This window comes from Microcaecilia unicolor, chromosome 1, assembly GCF_901765095.1.
Source record: "Microcaecilia unicolor chromosome 1, aMicUni1.1, whole genome shotgun sequence".
Classification (NCBI taxonomy): Eukaryota; Metazoa; Chordata; class Amphibia; order Gymnophiona; family Siphonopidae; genus Microcaecilia; species Microcaecilia unicolor.
The window spans coordinates 564,716,799-564,739,937 of record NC_044031.1 but is presented as its reverse complement, the minus strand read 5'-3'; positions in this window follow the sequence as shown (position 1 = coordinate 564,739,937).

Below are 23,139 nucleotides of genomic sequence, written 5' to 3'. Positions count from 1 at the left end.
AGTCAAGATGGTGTTGTGAAGTTGGTTTGGAATTTCTCTGTCGGTCTTACCTGCTTTTCATTTTGCTCTGACCGATATGCTCCATACAAAGAAGAATAGAAGGATTTAGCAACTTAAATTACCTATCTTGAATTTTCCAAAGAAGGCACACTTTTTCAAGAGTTTGTACCCTTTGCAAATATTGCGCACTATTTGCAAAGACTGTGCACTAGCAGGGCAGATAAATGGGTAGTTGTTAGTCCTTCAGTCTCATCTACAATAATCCTTAGAGGCTACATACCAATTATCAGGGGTCCTGTCAATTGGTCTAGTGAAAAATTGGTCTAAAATACACAATGGCTAATGGGTCAGTTGGTCTAAAAGACAATTGGTCTAATGGTACAATTGGTCTAATAATTGAATTGGTCTAAACAAAAGAGGAGACAAGATACTGATGCAAAATTAGTGAAATACAGAACATTAGGGAAAAGAGCAAACATCAGACCTGTTCAACAACTGGACATAAGTACATAAGTACATTAAGCAGGTGCCCTACTGGGAAAGACCAAAGGTCCATCTAGCCCAGCATCCTGTCACCGACAGTGGCCATCCAGGTCAAGGGCACCTGGCACGCTCCCCAAACGTAAAAACATTCCAGACAAGTTATACCTAAAAATGCGGAATTTTTTCCCAAGTCCATTTAATAGCGGTCTATGGACTTGTCCTTTAGGAATCTATCTACCCGTTTTTTAAACTCCGTCAAGCTAACCGCCCGTACCACGTTCTCCAGCGACGAATTCCAGAGTCGAATTACACGTTGGGTGAAGAAAAATTTTCTCCGATTCGTTTTAAATTACCACACTGTAGCTTCAACTCATGCCAGGGACTTTCATCTTCTTTCATTACGCCGGTAACTGGGAAACAAAACGGAAGCTGGGCAGACTTCTTTGGTCTATGCCCTGATCGTGACTGAATAGATAGGGCTGGGCTTGTGTGTAAAGTTTAAGGGGCTTCGAAGTTAGCTTCAGAACTTAGTACAAGAACAGTACTGGTTAGATTTCTACGGTCTGTGCCCTGAGAAAGTCAAGGACAAATCAAACTCGGGTATACATATAAAGTATCACATACTATGTAAAATGAGTTTATCTTGTTGGGCAGACTGGATGGACCGTACAGGTCTTTATCTGCTGTCATTTACCTATGTTACTATGTTCTCAACTGGTGAATGAATGTTGGAGATCCCCAATTTGAACCACAGCAGATGTTCGTTCCATGTGGAAGGAGTGATCCCATAAGAAGCATCATTCAAAACCAGAGTCCATCCTATTTTTAAGAATAGGAGCAAATTGATAACAAGTCAAGGGGAAACCATCCTGATGCCCCCAACTGGGTGCAAACATATGTACTGCAGGGCACCCCATAATGAGCAAGTAACCAAGCCTTCAACTGTCCACAAACAAACCCAAATCCCCTTCCCCAACTTAGAATGACAAATCTTCAAGTGCAATACCCCAGCAGACAACATCATATCACTTAGTAAGATACCAGTTAACCTCATGCCATTCTTTGTCACTGAAACATGCTTGAAAATGACTACAGTCCAAGGCATAATTCTTCTTGCATGTGAATTCCTCAACAACAACTCAAAGATGTCTGGAACTAGTCCCATAAGTCTTCTAGCATTGCTGTCACAAGATCATCTACAGCAGGAGCGAAGGGCACAAAAACAGGCTCCTGGAAGTGAGATAAAGCACTGCAATTTTGTTAAAGACACCTGGAATATGACGTACAACCACAGTTACATTCCAGGTAACAGCTGAGCACCTATACAATGTAAACATTCTACCAACACTGGACAATACGCTGATTGCTTGTTAACTGCATGCACAACCGCTATGTTGTCTGAATGCCCCCATATTGCTATAGCAACCCACACTGGGGAACAAGTTTGGAGCACTGACACATTCTTATGCAAGTTTTGGCGACCTTTATAGAATCAGGGGATTTTGTATATTGTAAACAGGACTGCTGCGCCAGTAGGGGGAGGAACGAAATCTCCTCCCCAGGATTATCCGAGCTCCACAAATTGCCCACCAACAGATTACTTTCAAATAGTCTTTCCTTTTATTTTTTTGGTTTCCAAGTTACAGACAAAAGCTTCAGTCCAGCCCTGGGTTAGGGCTGCCCCAGGCAGGGCTGTGCTGCTCCTCACCCAGCAAATCCAAAGTCTCTGCCCTTTCTTGAAGGGCTGCAATAGTCCCCTTTGAAAAATACCCCTTTTCAAAGTCCGTATCACAAGCCGTGCTGGCCTCTAAGCAGATTGTTCCCTCCTGTCCAACCAGGGTTTCCAGCTCCAACACAGTCCTTACACCACAATCAGGAGCAGCTGGGGGAACCAAGCTTGTAACTCCTCCAGCCCTCTGCCCCCCCCCCCCCCCCCACAGCAAACAGTTCTAATCAAAAACAGGCTTCCTTACAGCAGGTTTATAAATCAAAACATCTTTTAAACACATAGATTTCCACCTTCAGGTGCTACCTTCCTCAGGGCTCTCCAGCTCCCATTCCATCCTCTTTCTGCCTCTTGCTCAGGCTCCTTAACCCCCTCCTCCACCCAATCCATCCAATCCTCCTCCTGCTTCTCACCCCACCCTTCCCTCTTACAGGTGGGAGGCATGATGTACTGATTATGGAGCCAGGGGAATTGGGCTTCTTCATTCTCCCTCCCTTTTGTGGTCAGAGTTGGTATATAGCCAGCTTGCCTATCCCTGGGGCTCCCCTTGCTGGGACGGGCAATGCATTCTGAGAGACGTAGTTCCAGGTTTTGTTGTTTCTTTTTGTACCTCTGGGCTGTAGCCTTGTCACAATATATACAGTAAGTATGTACAATCTTGTGAGCACATGCACTTGTAGGCATGTATTTAGCCACACAATTTTGTAAGAAGCATTTCCTACATGTAAACATTACTTTACATATGAAAATGCCTGAAGATAAACCTCTTTTATTTCTTCAGATTTCAGGAACACATGTTGAAGCAAAAATGATGATGCACTCATTTATTTTAAAACTCACTTAAATACCCTAGGGGAGGTATTCATCCATGCTGCAATTCATAACTGTCAGAAAAAGTCTCATGTCATTACTAAAGAAAACAAAACCTGACAGATTCTCTGAGAATCATCGGTATAGTTCAGTATTTTTGTTTCTAGGGTAACCCCAAAATGTTTAACAAAATACATATATGTCCATTGTCGCTTAGACAAAGATATTCTCTTATGATTCTGTGAATACAAATTTAAAAAAAAAACCAAGAATGAGATCTTCTAGAAATGCAGAAGTAGTTGTTTATAAAGTGAGGCATAATAAAGTAGAAAATCTCTATCAGTCCTTGCTGGAGAGGTTCTGTGCAAGCAGGATTAACAATGGTTAGTGATTTGGACTGTATAGTCTGACAAATTATTCAGTAGAAATGTTGGAAAGGTCACAGTTACGGAGACTCCTTTCATGGAACCTTGTTGGAGATGGAGCCTGAATGGAAAGTTCACTTGAAAAGTGACATTGGCAAATACCATATATCAGTTATAGCTATACAGTGGCATTGTGCAGTATTTGGAATAGCTTTTAGAATTCTATTTTTAAAAAAAGTTTTGGAATAAAAATGCAGTAGGTGAAAACCTTTTAACAATAGAAACTTTCAGTCTGACCTCATAAACACAGTAAGACTTCCACATGTTGCTCAGTATCTTCAAATGTTCTCAAAAACGGCTCTGCCACAGGAGAAATAAAGGTCTTGCTCTTTCATGTATTCATGAAAATTGATGAAGCAAACTGTGAAATCATATTAGCAACGTGCTTTACCTAGGCTTAATGAGAATTAAAAAAAATTTTGGTTCATGCTACAACCCATGATATTCTTTGCTGCTTCTAATCCATGTTTTCACAAAAGTTTGGAGGAGTAACAAATTAAAGCATACGTGGAGGGGTATTTTCAATATGACAACTAATTCTGACTTTGGACGTTTTACAAAAGACGTCCAAAATCCAAATAGAAAAGAAGGTCATTTTCAAAAAAGAAAAACATCTATCTTTTGTTTTCGAAAATACTGTTTCTAACAAGGTTTTGTGCTTTGGGCGTTTTGTTTTTTGGTCAATTTTCGGGAAAAAAAGTACAAGTAAAAAACATAGAAAATCAAGCCATTGGGATATAGGAGGGGCCAGCATTTTTAGTAGACTGGTCCTCTAGACACCCCAGAAGATAAATGGATCACCCTAGGGGGCACTGCAGTGGACTTCAAAAACATGCTCCCAGGTATACATCTCACTCTGGTCTTATCTAGGGTGTATGCATCAACAGCAATGGACAGCTACTCCCCAGTTTTGTATTCTGGAGAAAATAACAGGAATTGAGGAGGGTGCATGAAAGATTGGTCTCTTCCTTGGCAAACCTTTCCTCCTATCGAAGCATTGTATATTTTTCTCCAGTGGATTAAAGATTCTCCCCCAGCTTTGACACAGTGGAAAAATCAAATGCATGAACTTCTCACTATGGGGCACCTTTCTGTGGAAAGTAGAGAACTGAAAGTTAAAAAAAGTTTTATTAAGCTATGGACTTCATATTTACATACCCTTCCTGTAAGGATCCGATCAGCATTTTTGAATATTCTAGAACTCTGATACTAAAGGTCTAGGTTTATTGTTTATTGCTATTCTGTGATGGGATGTGTGGTGTTTGTATCTTTAATTTACTATAGGGATGGAGTAGGGGGTAGGGGGTAAGGGGGCTTTGTTGGGGGATTGTAGGTGGGGTGGGGATGGGTTTTACAAAAAAAAAAACTTTTGTCATTGTTGTGGTGCATTCTTCTAGTTGATGGATATTTACCAGTTGTATTGTTTCTAGATATGTCTATTTTGATGATGACAATAAAATATATTTCAACATAAATGCTATCCAATAAATACCCAATTAACCTACATAGCATGTTTTGCAAGGGACAGTGGCATTGCTAGGTTGGCTGGCACCTGGGATGATTGTGATTCGCTACTGAGCACATCCACCCCGCACATCCCCCCTGGCGCATCACCTCCCCCCGGTGCATCACCTTCATCCCCCTGGCGCATCAACTCCACCCCCATGTCTTACCTCCCTAGGAGTGGTGAGAGCAATCACATGGCTGTTGGCTTTGCCGGTTCCCTACCGTGGAACAGGAAATAATGTCAGAGGGATCAGGGGACTGGCAGAGCCGACAGCCACGCGGCTGCTCCATGCACCCCTTTGCAGCTTGCGCCTGGGTCGGACCGACCCCACCACCCCACCCTCGGTATGCCACTAACAAGGGAGGTGTACACATGGGTGGAACTTGGGGGTTCAAACTTATGCACATAACATGCTATAAGTTATGTGGAATCTGCAGCACTTAGGCATCAATACTTGCATCATGTCTATGATAAAAACTTCAAAAGGGGTAGCTGTTTTAGTCTGTTATAATATAATTAACGGAGGAAGGTTACACGTGAAATCAGTAATGCTACATGATACTGAACTCTGTACCTAGTTGGGGAACACTGTGAATGAAATGCCTAATGGTTAGGGCAGTGGGCTGACAACCAGGGGAACCGGGTTTGATTCCTACCGCAGCTCCTTGAGATCCCAGGGAAGTCACTTAATCCACCATTACCCAAGGTACAAAACTTAAATTGTAAGTCCACTAGGAACAGAGAAACGTACTTGCATATGATACACATAAACCACTTTGGCTGTACCACAGAAAGCGGTATATCAAATACATGACCCTCTTACATGTAAATTTCCAAAATGAGAGACATGCAGTTCTATTTTTCAGCACTGTGAACGTAACAGGATAATTGGAGAACAAAATAAAGATGCAAATCACTAAACCAAAAAATGTTTTGCTCAAGGGACTGGAATTATTTCAACCCGCTAGAACCACAAATGTAGCATTAAAGATTTAAATAAATAAGAAGCCTCAACTTCCTCGAGGAAAAAATTGTTCCCCCTGATGAAGCAGCTTTGTGAAACAAGGGGGTCATTTGTCGAGGAAGCATGTGGACATTTTTCAGCTAGCGGGACCATATTCTATATACCACCAGTTAAGTAATCACTGAAGTGCACTGTTTAGGGTTTCTTGTATGGGGACATTATATTTGATTCATATTTTGAGACTGAATGTGGAGTTATTTACCTGCTATAAATGATATAGTAGCAGTCCGCTTTTTTAGCAGTGGCTTTTTTCTCCTAAATAATTTTGGAGTTGTTTTTCCACTGCTATTTTTGCGGATGTGCTGAAGCCTGTGATAGTGATCCCTGTTGAGGTTTTTATAGTTAGCCAAATTGGGCTTTCCTCGGGGAGGTTGAGGCTTATTATTTATTTGAACCTTTAATGCTACGTTTGTAATTCTAGCGGTTTGAAAGAACTCCGCATCAGCTTATTGGGCAAAACATTTTTTGGTTTAGCATTTTTCAGCACTTACATATCTATGTTCTTTTTTTTTTTTTTTTTTTTTTTTGTATTTCCAATTCTTACAATCAAGTAAAACTTGTAAGACAAGTAAATTATTCACTGTTAATTACACAATATAATTATAAACTAAAGGAAATTATCAAATAGCTACACTCAAGTCCACAATATAGAATCCAAGATGACATAAGTGGAATTATTATATAGGTAATATTATAAGGAAATAAAACCTGAGTGATTACAAAGTGCCTCTTTTTTTACATTTTCAGAGCAACAACAATAAGAATATCAATATAACATTAATATTAATATTAACTTATCCCCACAGATCTGTTGGCTACTAGAAATTCAGTGAGATGTGAGGGCTCAAAAAAAACCCATATTTGACTGATTGTTAACGGAATACACATTTGCATGTGTAACGTAAATAAAAAGCACCAATCTGAAGGACCCCTGGTTTAAGTAATAAGAAGTGACAATGTATTTTCTGAGTCTCTCTTGATACATCTGGGAGCACTTGTATTTTAAGTTCCATAAAGTTTTTGTCTTTATTCTTGAAAAACATTTTCATCAACCATATTTTATCTGGAGTTAAAGCCACAGATGCCAATAAAGTTGACGGAGTAACCATTTCTGTGTCCAAAGACTCTAAAATTGCTGATACATCTAAGGAAGGATCAGCTTGCTCAGTGACCAATTGTCCTTCTACCAGCTTACTTGGTAGATAAATATATTTGAGAGAAATGGGAATAGAATCATCTGAAACCACCAAAATTCTTTTATATATATTCTCAACATTTCCCTAGGTGTAATAGACATAACCCTAGGGAAGTTCGAGAATCGTAAATTGTTACTTCTCAAAGAAGTTTCAAGAAATTTGACTTTTCTCTACATATTCACTGAAACTTTTATCACAGTAGTTTGAATTTCCTGAACCTTTTCAAAATCCTTCTCCTGTATCTCTATTTTCTCAGATAATTTTTTCATGCCAGTATCAACTATTTCCAATTTCTCTTTCAAAGTTTGTGTTTGTGTCTCCAAAACCTGGATCTGGAGACATAAGACCTTGCCCATATTTACAATTAAGGCCCACAACTTATCAAGAGTGACTTCAGATGGGTTTTTTTCTAAGAAAATAAGAAAAAATGGAGTCTGTACCTTCTGAGCAGATAAAATAGAAGCACTCAAATCACCACCTGTAGCCAACAAATCTCCTGCAGAAATAGCTAACCCCTGCACAACTCCCCGGGAGTTCAGAGAACTTGAAATCCTTAAGTCCTCCGTTGGATGTATCTGAGCCTCAAGTCGTTCCAACCCGGCTGCACTTCCTGGCTGCAGAGAGGAAGACGCCGACAATGGAGAACTGGTGCTCTTTGACTGCAGGGGAGGCGCTCTATGCGTGCCACCTTCCAACCTATTCGGCACTTCAGAACTCCGCACAAAAGAATCCATAGGACCCACCATCGGAACAGGAGGCCAGCTAGAGGCTGCCATGGCAGTCGACCTTCCCCTGTGCTTTGGCATCTCACAAAAATTAGGACAGGTAAGAGGCAGAGTATTCACTCACAATAGGTTCAAACCGCCATCTTGGATCTCCCAGGCTTCCAGTTCTTAACTCATAGAGCTCCTCTGGGTTGAGTGGCTACATATCTATGTTCTGAAATAGAAACATACATGTATAAGTGGCAACATTTAAAGGTAGAGTGGTCAATATGGGCTACCATTAAGATGTGTTATTTTACCATTAACTCATACTATTTTAGCATAGGTCCCACTTTATGCAGGGGCTAACAGTAAAATGATATGTTTTAATTGTAGCCCACATTGATAGCTTCCCTCTCCACCCTTAAATATGAATGTTGCCTTGTTGCCTTCACTGATGTTTTAGATATTGACAATTGCAAAATGGGTGCTGCTGCTGCATATACCTGACACATCCACATTCATCCTGTCTGATTCTTTTCTAAAATAGAAACAGAGTTTAATACTTTCCAACCTGGACGTCTCAGTTCTAATTTGTATGTTCTAAAATCTGCTTTTACATCTGTCTATTTTGACTACAATCCAGCAGTAATTGTCTTGGGCTTTTGAAAGTTCCTTAGGCAAGAAAAGATTTTTTTTTTTTTTTTTTTTTTGGGGGGGGGGTTGTTTTTTTTATTTTTTTTAAATGAAATGATTATGTTGAGGCAGGGCAGACTGTTTTGAAAGGTTGAGGCCTAATGCCAAGTTGAACCATCTCTACCATGATTTTCCTGTGGAGCTCGCCTTTCAAGGGTAATTTTATAAAAGAAGCCTGAGTGCAAGTCACCCAAAAGTAGGCAAATGCTTTATAAAAGACTCCTGAGGTGCAAAGTTTTTACTGAAGCTCATTAGGGGGGGGAAGTTATCAAGCTTGTTAGGGCACTAATGCATACCACACCTTAATATAACTTAAAGGATACTAAAGTTGGATGCAGTGCCCTAATACAATGTTAAAAAAGTCACCAATCTTTACATAGTAATGAGATACAAAACATACAGCTCATTACTATGTAAATAGTATAGTGTGGCTTGCAGTGTACAAGGTGCATATTACAACCAGTGGCATAGTCAATTTAAAAAAAGAAAAACAAAACTGGGATTATTTTACCATCCTAGAACTTCGAACCTCAAAGCTACAGTCTGATGCTCTTGGGCCATATTGCATAGAGATTGGAACTGGCACAAAGTTTGGTGACATAACCCCACCCCCCAACTGAATTCTTGCTATCCTTATATGGAAATATGGCGCCTAGCAATGGCACAGCAAGAGTACTGCTAATGGTCACTGGCACCCTATAGGATTAGGATGATGGCCAGGGCAAGAGTGAGTGGGTGACACTCCTACCAACACCACTAGCCACCATGGATTCAAGGTAGACAGGCCTGGGAGGCCATCAGGAGGGTGAAGGGAAGGGTTGGGGGGGGGGGTCTAACATTGGAAGCGGTTGCCCGAGAGAGCATTTTCTCCTGAGTCCCACTACTAGGAGGGGTTAGTCTGGATGGGGAGGAGGTCTTCTTGGGAGTGGCCTAAAAGGACCACCAAACATTTGTGCTGGTGCCGACCCCTGTGCAAATTGTCCTAGGTGAATTGAGCTACATTTTGGCAGCCCAGTGCTCCCAGGTCACTGGAATAAATCAACTTGTGAGGTGTGTCACAAATAGCAAAAGTCCTTTACCAGAGGAATCAGCAACCTGCAGTACAGAGATACCACAGGTTTCTGACTCCCATGGTAAATCAAAGTGAGGTAAATGCACACCTTTTACTGTACTTTACTAACTCCCTCCCCCTTAGTCACCTAATGTGGGTTTTAACGTGTAGTAACAATTAGCAAAGAGACAAGCTAATGGCTACTATGCGGTAAAAACTACCGCCCATTCAAATAACAAAAAAAGAAAATCCATAGGATTTTTAGTTTTGTATTGTATTGTGCATCTTTTATTCTGCCTTTAACCCTAAGGATGCAAAGGCAGATCATAAACAAAGAAACCATCACCTTATTTATTTATTTTTAAATTGTTGATTTAAAAATAAGTTTTAAGTGCCTTCCAAAAAAAGAGAGAAAGATGAAATTTGACAAATCTGATATGGAATATTTTCTTTTTTTTTTTTGAATGGCAAGTCATAAAACAGAAAAAAATAATATATCCAGGCACAATTTAAAAAATTTGGGGAAATTCTATATGTGGGCACCTCCATTTAAGCACCCCAATAATGCACATTGGAAACCAATTCTATAATAGCATCTGACATCTAAATTCCATAATAGAATGCTAATGTGACCTAATATTAATGAGGCTGATTTTCAGACCACGAGGGTTAGACCGGATAACTCCTGCGGTCCGTGCTGAGCCCATACATTCAATGCCCAGCCATTTTCCAGTGACCAACATTGAATATCCGGTTTATTTTTGGCTGGTTTCAAGATAACCGGCTAAGTTAATGTTCAGACTTATCTTGAAACCAGCCAAAGATATTCTGTGGTTTCACATGGCCAAATATGGCTGCTAAACTTGCTTTAAAAATCAGCAGTTAGTTGGTTATATCGCACGATATAACTGGCTAGTCACAAACTGGGGATATTGAGCAGGGGATAGCTGGCTATCCTCTGCTGAATATATGCGGATAGCCAGTTAAGCACTGTTTAACTGGTCAGCAGCTCTTCTGGCTAGTTAAATAGCACTGAATATTGGGGGGGGGGGGAAGTATGCCTGTTCACAGTTATACCACTCATAGACCCTTCATAGACTTAAATGCAACAGACCATGTGAAATTTACAATACTCCGTAAGTTATATGTGTAAATGGGATCCCTGCCTATGTGCTGCCCATGCTTCAACAACCAGAACAGTTAACTGAACACAAAAAGTCCCACGGAAATTAGCAACAATCCAAGAAGTGGGAAATGAGGGAAGACTAAACAAACTAAAAGTTCAACAAATAACATTTATTACATAAGAACAAATATCAAGATTCAACATGGCATCATGTTGCAGCACACAGAATGCCTGCCTCAGGGGTCTGATGCATGCAGAAAGTGATAATGCCACTAGATGGAAATGGTGAGATGGTCACTCCTTCTGTACCGCAGCACTAGAAGTGAACTGCCAGACTTTTTTTCCACAGTGTATTAGTCATATATGCACTGTCTTTTTAAAGACCACCTCACCATTCCAATCTAGTGGCATTATCACTTTTGCATGTGTCAGACTCCTGAGGCAGGCTTTTTGTATGCCGAAACACGGTGCCATGCCTTATTTATTTATTTATTTATTTATTTATTTATTTATTTATTTATTGCATTTGTATCCCACATTTTCCCACCTCTTTGCAGGCTCAATGTGGATTACAATACATCATGAGTAGTGGACATATATCAGAAAATGGACTTAGTGTTACAGCAGGATTTTGATAATACATGATAGTAGTATAACAAACAGTTATTTTAAGACAATTCAGAATATATGTGGTGGAGTACTGTATATTCACATTGTTTGGTTTTTGTGGTATGCCTTGTTAAAGAGATGGGTCTTCAGTAGTTTGTGGAAGTCCGTTAGTTCGTGGATCGTTTTTAGCTTGCGCGGCAATGTCAAGTCTTGACATTTGTTTTTATTTAATAAATTTTATTTGTTGAATTTTTGGTTTGTTTAGCCTTCCCTCATTTCCTACTTCTTGGATTGCTGCCCATACTCCACCCATGAATATGCCCCCACCCCTTGCAATTATGTGCTATGCCACTTACATGTTCCACCACAGAATAGCACTGTGGCTCTCAGCTGCCACTTTCACAGGAAAATGTACATTTACATGTGTACAAACTAGTATTCTATACTTTCATGTGCACAAGGGTGTGTAAAAGACGGCACTTAGTTCATAGAATTGTTATTTACAACTATTGATTGATTGGAATCATGTCACCATCCAGACATTTGACTGATTTGGACAAAAGCTTGTTTATATATAAATATTACCATTGCTCCACTTGATACCCCCTAATGTTTGTGGGCTTAATGGGTGGTGGGTTGTACCATGGGTGTGGGATTTATTACATTGTATCTTTGCTTAATCTAGGTTGAATGTGTAAATGGCATTGCCTTAGGCATCATACTTCAACAAACATCTATGGTTTCAATCCTCCAGAGATTCACACAGTGCATCACAGCATAACAATGATAACTCACAGCTCTAGAAGTTGCATTTTAGCAATGTTTCTCAATGCGTTTATAGCAGCCTTCCCTGATATTTAGAGTTAATGCATCAATAATTGGAGGTGTGCATGACAGCTGCATCAGCAACTCTTTACCAAGGTCCATCAAAACCATTGCAGATCATCCGACATTCCGGAAATCACTGAAGACCATGTTATTCCGAAAAGCCTACCCTGCTGGCTCTCCCAGTGACTCCACTGCAGGAAGCCAACCAATCTGAAGACATTTGGACATATTCCCTTCCCTAACAGCTTGCCTTCTATCGCCCTGCCTACCTATTTATTTGGTTTAAGATTGTATTTATATTCCCTTCCTTTATCTCTCTGTTCCTTCTACCCTCTCAGTTCTCATTGCATTTATTTTAATGGTTCGTTGTAAGCTGCTTTAAGGCTGCAAAACTGCGGCAAAAGGTGAGGTATAAATGATCAAAATAAATAAATAAAATAAAATAAAATTGATGTATATTTGCTCTAATTTCTGTGCAAGAGTTGATTCTTGCAATACTCTTTAAAATGTAACTAACATGAAAACAATCCAGTATTAGTTGATAACTATTATGCGGGGGTGGGATGGAGATCTGGCATGGCCTGCTCAGACTGCTGTTCCAACTGCGGATAGTGTGACTGCATTTAAGATCACCTCTAGAAGTGGTGTTAAGTATAGTGGCACTACCAGCAGTTTGGTTGTGCAGCTACTGCCCCACGTGCAACCTAAAAATATATCATGCATGACATGATTTCCACCCCTCTGATATGACTCTTCCCCCCCCCTCCAATATTCTATTCCTTAATCGATTCCCCCTGGGTTAATACCAGTCCCCCATCAACAGTCCCAAGTTCATAAGCCATTATGAAGATGGACTTGGGAAAATGTTCTGGTTATTTCTAGGATAAGCAGCATAAAGTCTGTTTTGCTCCTTTGGGATCTTGCCAGGTTGTTCACTGTTGGAAACAGGATACTGGGCTTGATGGACCTTTGGTTTGTCCCAGTATGGCAATGCTTATATCTTCAAAAGGGTGGTCAGTTCATGTGGTCCGAGTTATTTAGCCCGTGTCCACTTTCTGTGCAAGCTAGCTGGGCAGCATGTTTTTCTTCTACCTTCTTAGTGAAGAAATTGGTACAAGGGTACCAGATGGTAGTGAACCCCCCTGGTTTATTGCATAATCAGTTGCTGCTTTTGTTTTCTCTTTTGCCACAGCCTATTCTTTGGTATTTTATGGAGTGTTTCATTTGAGTGAACTGATGGTGGTTAACAAAGGAGGCTGGATTCTCAGGGCTTGTTATCGGATGATATGTGGCTTTCGCCAAAGCAAATGTATTGGTATATTAGTGATCCAAAATGGAACAAGTGGGAAGAGGGTTGTGAGTGATGTTCTATAGAGTGGGTGGATTTCCTACATGCCTGTGGGGCTTTGTGAGGTATTTTCAGTTGCAGAGGCCACTTGCATCAGCATTCTGGCTGGCACTTGCCAACAGGGTGCTGATGACCAGATTTCAATTTGCTGCAATATTCAAGCAAAATGCATTTCAAGCTGGGTTGAATCCAAAAGACTTTGGTACTCATTTCTTTCAGATATGGGCTACCAGTACAGCAGCAGGGTTGGATGCTTCCCCTGCACTAATCAAAAGTGTGGGTTGCTGGACTTCTCATTGCTTCCTGGGTTATAGGGTGTGATACAGGGTTATTGATATCATACATGTTGCTAACTCTGTTTTTTGTCAGTTTCTCTTTCAGGACCCTTACCGCCTAAAATTGTGGTGTGGCTGTGTGGACATACCTTCATTTTCTAGGCACAGAAGAAAGCTGAATAATCCTGTTGGGGCCTTCATTTCCACCGGACTTGTTTAGGAGTACAGATTCGCTGGTTGGGTTTGCGCAGTGCCGTAGCGAGGGCAGCTGACACCCGGGGCGGGTCGCTGCTGTGCACCCCTCCCCCCCGGGTGCAGCACGGCGCACCCCCCCCCCTCGGCGTGCACCCCCCCCCCCCCCGGAGCGCACCCCCCACCTCTTTCCTGATATCCTGGTCCCCCTGCCACCCGGGTCCCCCACAGCGCCTCCCAGTGCCCGCACCCTCGCCCACCTAGATTTCCACAGTACCCACACACTCTCCTTTTGCCCAGATCCCCACATGACCCTGCTGTTCTAGGGTTCCTCGATCCCCACAACATCCCCCTCCCTCTTCTGCTCGCTTCCTCTGATTTTTCATTCCTTTTTAGCGACGCCGGCTCAGTCCATGCAGGGGATCAGTCACACCCCCTCCCCCGCAGGCTCCTTCATGGTCCTAAATTGAAGGTTGAACCACAGCATTACTTGGCTTCCTGATTCATGGGAAAGTGGGGAGATGGCGGGAGGGCCAATCCGCCCCGACTGCACGTCACTGGGAGCTGCGTCGGCTCCGCTGGTTCCCTGCTCTCTCTGCTCCAGAACAGGAAGTAACCTGTTCCGGGGCAGAGGGAGCAGGGAACCAGCGAAGCCGACACCCCCACAGTGGCGTGCACCCGGGGCGGACCGCCCCACCGCCCCCCCCCCCTTCCTACGCTACTGGGTTTGAGGGCATGTTATGGGAGCAGCTTCTGCCATCCTTGCTCCAAGCCTGGTGTTTTTCTCCACCACCTTTCATTCTGATTCATCTGTGGGTAATGAGCTCTGTGTAATTAAGGGTGTGGAACTGATTCTACAGATGAAAAGAGTTTTGCTGGTGATTCACTGCTATCTTCCTCATTCCCATATTATTTGGTCCCAGATCATTTCCATACTTGATTGGAAGGATGCTAAAAGTGTGCATGCATTTGAGAAATTACACAAGTGAGTGAATGCTGAAGTGTCTTGCTTTGTGAGTAAATTAGGGGGTGTAGTTTTGATACATGATTTGTTGGCAAGGGATTGTCCTGGTTTGTACAGGACTGATGGGGTCCACCTGTCAGGGGTTGGTTTAAATCTATTATTTTGTCTTCCATACAGGATATTTTGGAAGCATGTGTGCAGCATTGTTGGCCCAGAATAATGGGGGGGGGGGAGCGGTGAGTAGCTAGGCTGTCACTGCTTGTGGTGGAGAAATAGTGGCCATTCTCCATAGGATGGTATCTCTGGAGGGGTTTTGGTAATGTTATTTGAATTTAAAGGGTAAAGAAGAGTAGGATGGTTTTATGAGCGGTACTAAAAGAAAAAAGCAACACTGGGCCTTCAAGAATGGGACAACAGGAGTACTTTATTAGCCAAAGACCCGACACGGGCCGTGTTTCGGCGCCCAAAAGGCGCCTGCCTCAGGGGTCTATTAATAAAAACATATAAATACATCAATAAAAAGTATATAGATACATCAATAAAAAGAAGAATCATCAATAAAAAAGAAATTGCAAAATAAATAATGACAGCATCGTATTCACTTCAAACAAAAAATAATATGTAAAGAATTATAAATAATACAACGTTGATATTACAGAAAATTATATTAATTTAAAAACTTTGTAATCTTCCAGCAACCATATGATAGTCATAGAGATAGCTTCAATAGATTATGTTTTAAAATATAAGCTGACATAATGTCAACCAATTTTAAGACATGGGCAAACATGTAGTAAAGAGTTATTATAGAAATATATTTTAAAAAATGTGTAATAGTGATGGACATATATAATCACGTATGTACACATATATATATACAAATATACATCCAAAACTGTAAGAATTGATTATATGTTTTGTTGAAAGCATGTATCATATAGTAGTTCTAATAGGTAAAATAATGTGGTTTATCCGATCTCATTATGTGCAATGGCTGCAACGTCATCGGTATGATTAACAATATGTATGTATATAGAAAATCTCTCTTACCAAATTTGTAAATATGGCGATCGTTCAGAATTGAGGTTGTAAATGCCTACAAAATGAATAAACAGGAGTTGAAAAATATATAGGAGTTGAAAGATTATATATATGTTTGAAGGGGAACCGGCAAGTGCTCATGGCCCCCTCGAAAAAAGGTGTCTAATTATATAAAGTGCGGAGATAACAGTGCCTTTCTTAATGATTGATGGGGCGCTCCTTAGTGATTAAAGGGGAATTCCGATATTTAGTTAACTTGTTACAGATACCATGCTTTGGACATATATAAGAAATGGGAAAGAAAAAGAAACGCCCAAGGAGAAAAAACCGCCGATTGGACTGATTAGTAAAATTTCTTACCTTAAAAAAGCCTGGGTGACTTGCATTGATTTCGCTATAGCGCGAAAAAAGCGGGCTCCGGCGAGGGAGCCTTCTCCTGTTTAGTCCAAAGAGATAAATGGGTATTTGGTGTCTGGTCCTTTCTATATAAACTAACGAGAAAGGCGGCAAAAAGAGAACGCCAAGGAAAAAACGTTTGTAAAGGGTTGCGTGAGCGTCATAGAGACGTTAGCGTGATGACGTCATATTTTCTAATACGGAAATGAGTTGTAAAAGAGACAGGGCACCATTTGGGGAGCTGTCAGGCATGGCGCTTACAAATGTAATGGTTGTCAGTACAGCATATGATTATATGTTAACATAAACAACTATAATGCAGTTGTAAAACAGTGGTAACCATAAACATAATTTTCTGTTGATAAATGTACTTAATTTAGGTTGCTAGACATCAATGAAAATAAAGTGAAATAAATAATATAGCATGAATTAATGTGATGAAACATGTATATAGCATATTATAATGAATATAAATATTGAAAAAAAAATTTTATATAGTAAAAATCAGAGTATTAATCAAACGTATCATATTAAGGATGAATTGTAAGGAAGATTTCAGTCATGGTATATATATTTGAAAAGAAGGGATAATAGAATACTAAAGTAGAAAAAATAATAAGATAAAACAATGATCAGAAATCATATTTTGATACATAAGTGATTGGGTACGATGCTTCATGGAATGATAATGAAATAAGGATTGAATGGTGTTTTTGTAAAGTTATTATAGATAAATCTATCAATCTGATATTCCTTATTGAAACAAAGGGGAAGAAAGGATGCGAAGAAAATAACTATGAAAAAATGAAAATAAAAATTCAAGAGAAAACTGTTAGATCCAATTCTGCATTAAGTCCTACTGGATATAATGTATTTAGCTGGAAGATGGTTTTTTGCTCTTGTTTTAGTAGCATTGAGTCTAGGTTTCCACCTCTCCACGGTTTTGATATGACCTTAAAGACACAGAAACGGAGGTCAGCGAAGCTGTGGGATTGTTCCAGACAGTGGTTTACCAATGGTGCCGAAGTGTCCATACGCCTGATGTTACTTCTATGTTCTATCATTCTAGTTTTCACTTTTCGAATTGTTTTTCCTATGTAAATCAGGTTGCAAGGACATAAGATTAAATAGATTACACCCTCTGTATTGCAATCTGATGAGTGATTCAATGGATAGTGCTTCATTGTGATAGGGTGTATAAAAGTGCTGATGTTCATAGAAGATGCACATACCGAACATGACCCACATGGTTTATGTCCAGTTGGGGGATTAGTTATTAATCTTGTGATAGGCAAGGCAGAAGGAGCTACAATTTCTTTGATGTTTCTGTTTCTCGTGTGTGCTACAGTTAGATGTTTGTTCTTGAAGCAGTCTAGGTTCTCTAAGATGTGCCAATGTCTTCTCAAAATTCTTTGTATTTCAGATGACAGGTTTGAAAATCTAAGGCTGCATACTATGTCAGGATTTTTTCTTTGTGTCTGGCCTTGTAGCAATGTATTTCTATTTGCCATTCTTGCCATATTGAGTCCTTTATTAACATGTTTCTCAGGATAGCCTCTTGAAAGAAACCTCTCCGTCATGGGTATTGCTTGATTTTCAAAGTTATTGTAGTTACTGCAAAGTTTTCTTAATCGGAGGAATTGTGAATATGGTAAATTCTTTTTCAGACTTCTATTATGAAAGCTCTGAAAATGCAAAAAATGGTTCTTATCAGTCGGTTTTCTATATATCGTTGTTGTGAAGTAATGTGTATCTTTTTTAATGAGGATGTCTAGAAATGGTATTTCTTTTTTGTCATATTTCATAGAGAAGTGTAAGTGTGGATTGAGGTTATTTAACCACCCATGGAATTCTTCAAGTCTAGCGGTGTTTCCTTTCCAGAGGATAAGAATATCGTCTATATAGCGTTTCCATAGCTTGAGCTCCTCCTTAAAAGGGTGATCTTCCAAGTATTGATGCTCAAAAAAAGCTACGTAGAGTATTGCCAGATCGGGAGCCATGCTTGCTCCCATCGCTGTGCCTTTTATCTGTTTGTAAAAAGAATTCTGGAAACTGAAAAAATTCTCTTGCAATGCTATGGATGCCAGCTGAATGATGAAAGTCGTAGGTACTCTTAGACTGTTATCTCTGTCATTTAGTACATCAGTGATAATGTCTAAACCGGTTGGTGTGGGATATTAGTGTAGAGTGATTCCAAGTCCAGGGTGACCATGGTTAATTCTGAAAGGTCGCCATCATATTCTTTTAAGAGATTGATCACATGGGAAGAATCTCTGATATAAGATTTTACTTGCGGGATGAAGGGTCTTAGAAAGGTATCCACGAAAATGGAGAGGGGCTCCAGAGCAGAGCCTATACCTGATACTATCGGTCTTCCTGGGGGATCAATTAGAGACTTGTGAATCTTAGGTAAGGTGTATATGACAGGAGTTATAGGATGTTTTGTAATAAGAAAATCTCTTTCTTTATTAGTAAGGAAACCCGAGTCAAACTCAAAATTGACCCAAAAATTAATTTCTTTTTGAAGTTCTTCTGTTGGATCATTATCCAGTTTTTGGTAATATTGAGTATCACATAATTGACGATTGATTTCTCTGATATAGAGGGGCATAATCGAACAGAAACGCCTATCTCCATGGGCGTTTATCTCCGAGAACGGGTCCGTGAAGGGGCGGACCCAACCGTATTTTCGAAACAAATAGACGTCCATGTTTTATTCGCCAAGTTCTGAGCTGGGCGTTTTTGCTTTTCAGCGATAATGGACAATGAAATCGCCCAGCTCAAAAACGAATAATGCCAAGGCATTTGTTCGTGGGAGGGGCCAGGAGTCGTAGTGCACTGGTCCCCCTAACATGCCAGGACACCAACCAGGCACCCTAGGGGGCACTTTTACAAAAACAAAACAAAAGGTAAAAGAGCTCCCAGGTGCATAGCACCCTTCCCTTGTGTGTAGAGCCCCCCAAATCCCCCTCAAAACCCACTGCCCACAAGTCTACACCATTACTATAGCCCTAAGGGGTGAAGGGGGGCACCTACATGTGGGTACAGTAGGTTCGGGGGGGGGGGGGGGTTGGACGACTAAGCATTAAGCAGCACAATTGTAACAGGTGGGGGGGGATGGCCTGGGTCCACCTGCCTGAAGTCCACTGCACCCCCTAACAACTGCTCCAGGGACCTGCATACTGCTGCCAGGGAGGTGGGTATGACATTTGAGGGTGAAAATAAAAAGTTGTGAAACATCATTTTTTTGTGGTGGGAGGGGGTTTATGACCACTGGGGGAGTCAGGGGAGGTCATCCCCAATTCCCTCCAGTAGTCATCTGGTCATTTAGGGCACTTTTTGGGGCCTTATTCATGAAAAAACAGGGTCCAGGAAAAGTGCCCTAAATTCTAGCTAAAAACGCATACTTTTGTCCCATTATCTGTGAAATGCGCCCATCTCTGTTCGGCAGATAACCACGCCCCAGTTCCGCCTTCGCCACACCTCTGACACGCCCCCATCAACTTTGTCCGCATCCACGACGGAGTGCAGTTGAAAACGTCCAAAATCGGCTTTCGATTATACCGCTTTATTTGTTTTTGTGAGATAAACGTCCATCTCCCGATTTAGGTCGGAACTTGGGCGTTTTTCTCATTCGATTATAAGCTGGATAGTCACTTGTATTAAGAATGACTATTCCACCTCCCTTGTCTGCTGGTTTTATTGTAATCTCTTCGTTGGTTTTCAGGTCATGCAGTGCTTTATTTTCAGCTGTAGAGAGGTTATAGAACTGTCTTTTCTTCTTTTGTTCTAATATCTCGATATCTCTTAAAACACATTGATTGAATGTTGATATAATTGGGTCAGTGGGTCCCGGGGGAAGCCATTTCGATGGAGGTTTGACAATTGAGGGATCTGGATTGGTGGAGTTGTCCCCAAAGAAATGTTGGATCTTAAGTTTCCTTTCAAATTTGTTCAAATCAATTCTTGTCTGTAATGGGTCGTAGTTGCATGAGGGGACAAATTTTAATCCTTTTCTGAGAACTGAAATTTCTGCGTTAGTTAAGGTTTTTGTTGACAGGTTGATAATTGGAATATCTAATTCTTGTGTGATTGATGACGTTGGTAATATGTTTCTATAATAACTCTTTACTACATGTTTGCCCATGTCTTAAAATTGGTTGACATTATGTCAGCTTATATTTTAAAACATAATCTATTGAAGCTATCTCTATGACTATCATATGGTTGCTGGAAGATTACAACGTTTTTAAATTAATATAATTTTCTGTAATATCAACGTTGTATTATTTATAATTCTTTACATATTATTTTTTGTTTGAAGTGAATACGATGCTGTCATTATTTATTTTGCAATTTCTTTTTTATTGATGATTCTTCTTTTTATTGATGTATCTATATACTTTTTATTGATGTATTTATATGTTTTTATTAATAGACCCCTGAGGCAGGCGCCTTTTGGGCGCCGAAACACGGCCTGTGTCGGGTCTTTGGCTAATAAAGTACTCCTGTTGTCCCATTCTTGAAGGCCCAGTGTTGCTTTTTTCTTTTGGTTTCTCTGATTGTATACTGTATTACCCTCTCTGTCTGTACTATACTTACTGGTGAGGGATGGCCTTTAAGAACTGGGACAACGTGTTGAGTTATTCGGAAGAAAGGCTGCACAACTTCTTGCAAGAACCAGCATTTTTTGAAGAGGAGGATGAGGAATCCCTTCAAGATCAATGGAATCAACTCATTGACCTTAGACAAAATTCTGTCAGATGTGAACTACATTATGCAACATTAATTCAATATTGTAGAGTTCAACGTATTCCAAGAGGCCTCAGAATTAATAAGGAACCTCAGCTCTTTAGAGATAATAAACCCTTTATTGAAAAATGGTGCTCTATCTTAAATAAGTGCTCTCTCGACTTAATGATACTCCTTATTGAAACATCTAAAGAAAAATTGGATGACAACAAAAATGAAATAAAAGATAAAATGGATATTCTTAAACGGGAAGATCCAAACTTTGATAGCAATGTCACAGCACTTGATGCTAAACTAGATAGCTATAAAAGAGATATCAAGAAGACTAAATACGATAAATATAAAAGGGATGAAGAAGACTATAAGCATGGTTTTGTCTATCCATGGGTCAATAAGATCAAACCCCCATCAACCAGAATTAAGAAAAGACATCAAAGAAAACCGTCAACTAACTTATACACCACTGAGGATCGTATGATGGAAAGAAATCCAGAGGAAGGTACAAGCTACAACAGAGAAAGAGCACGCAAAAGAATACGAAATGACTCAGATGAACTCTTCATCTCACCATGTTCCACTCCCATTAATGATTCTACTCTGATACCAGGTAAGCAAAGTAGTTCCACTTTTTTAGACACACTATGGGATTCAAAATTCAAAAAGAAAAAAGAAGAGAGATATTACTCTCAACATCCACAGTATCAACAATACAAGACCAGAGAAAGGTACCAGGAGCACGAACATCATCCGATTCCCAGGATGGAATTTCGAGGAAGAGGGAGAGGACGCGGCAGAGGAAGGGACAGGACATATTACCAACATCATCAATCACACAGGAATTAGATATTCCAATTATCAACCTGTCAACAAAAACCTTAACTAACGCAGAAATTTCAGTTCTCAGAAAAGGATTAAAATTTGTCCCCTCATGCAACTACGACCCGTTACAGACAATAATTGATTTGAACAAATTTGAAAGGAAACTTAAGATCCAACATTTCTTTGGGGACAACTCCACCAATCCAGATCCCTCAATTGTCAAGCCTCCATCGAAATGGCTTCCCCCGGGACCCACTGACCCAATTATATCAACATTCAATCAATGTGTTTTAAGAGATATCGAGATTAGAACAAAAGAAGAAAAGACAGTTCTATAACCTCTCTACAGCTGAAAATAAAGCACTGCATGACCTGAAAACCAACGAAGAGATTACAATAAAACCAGCAGACAAGGGAGGTGGAATAGTCATTCTTAATACAAGTGACTATATCAGAGAAATCAATCGTCAATTATGTGATACCCAATATTACCAAAAACTGGATAATGATCCAACAGAAGAACTTCAAAAAGAAATTAATTTTTGGGTCAATTTTGGGTTTGACTCGGGTTTCCTTACTAATAAAGAAAGAGATTTTCTTATTACAAAACATCCTATAACTCCTGTCATATACACCTTACCTAAGATTCACAAGTCTCTAATTGATCCCCCAGGAAGACCGATAGTATCAGGTATAGGCTCTGCTCTGGAGCCCCTCTCCATTTTCGTGGATACCTTTCTAAGACCCTTCATCCCGCAAGTAAAATCTTATATCAGAGATTCTTCCCATGTGATCAATCTCTTAAAAGAATATGATGGCGACCTTTCAGAATTAACCATGGTCACCCTGGACTTGGAATCACTCTACACTAATATCCCACACCAACCGGTTTTAGACATTATCACTGATGTACTAAATGACAGAGATAACAATCTAAGAGTACCTACGACTTTCATCATTCAGCTGGCATCCATAGCATTGCAAGAGAATTTTTTCAGTTTCCAGAATTCTTTTACAAACAGATAAAAGGCACAGCGATGGGAGCAAGCATGGCTCCCAATCTGGCAATACTCTATGTAGCTTTTTTTGAGCATCAATACTTGGAAGATCACCCTTTTAAGGAGGAGCTCAAGCTATGGAAACGCTATATAGACGATATTCTTATCC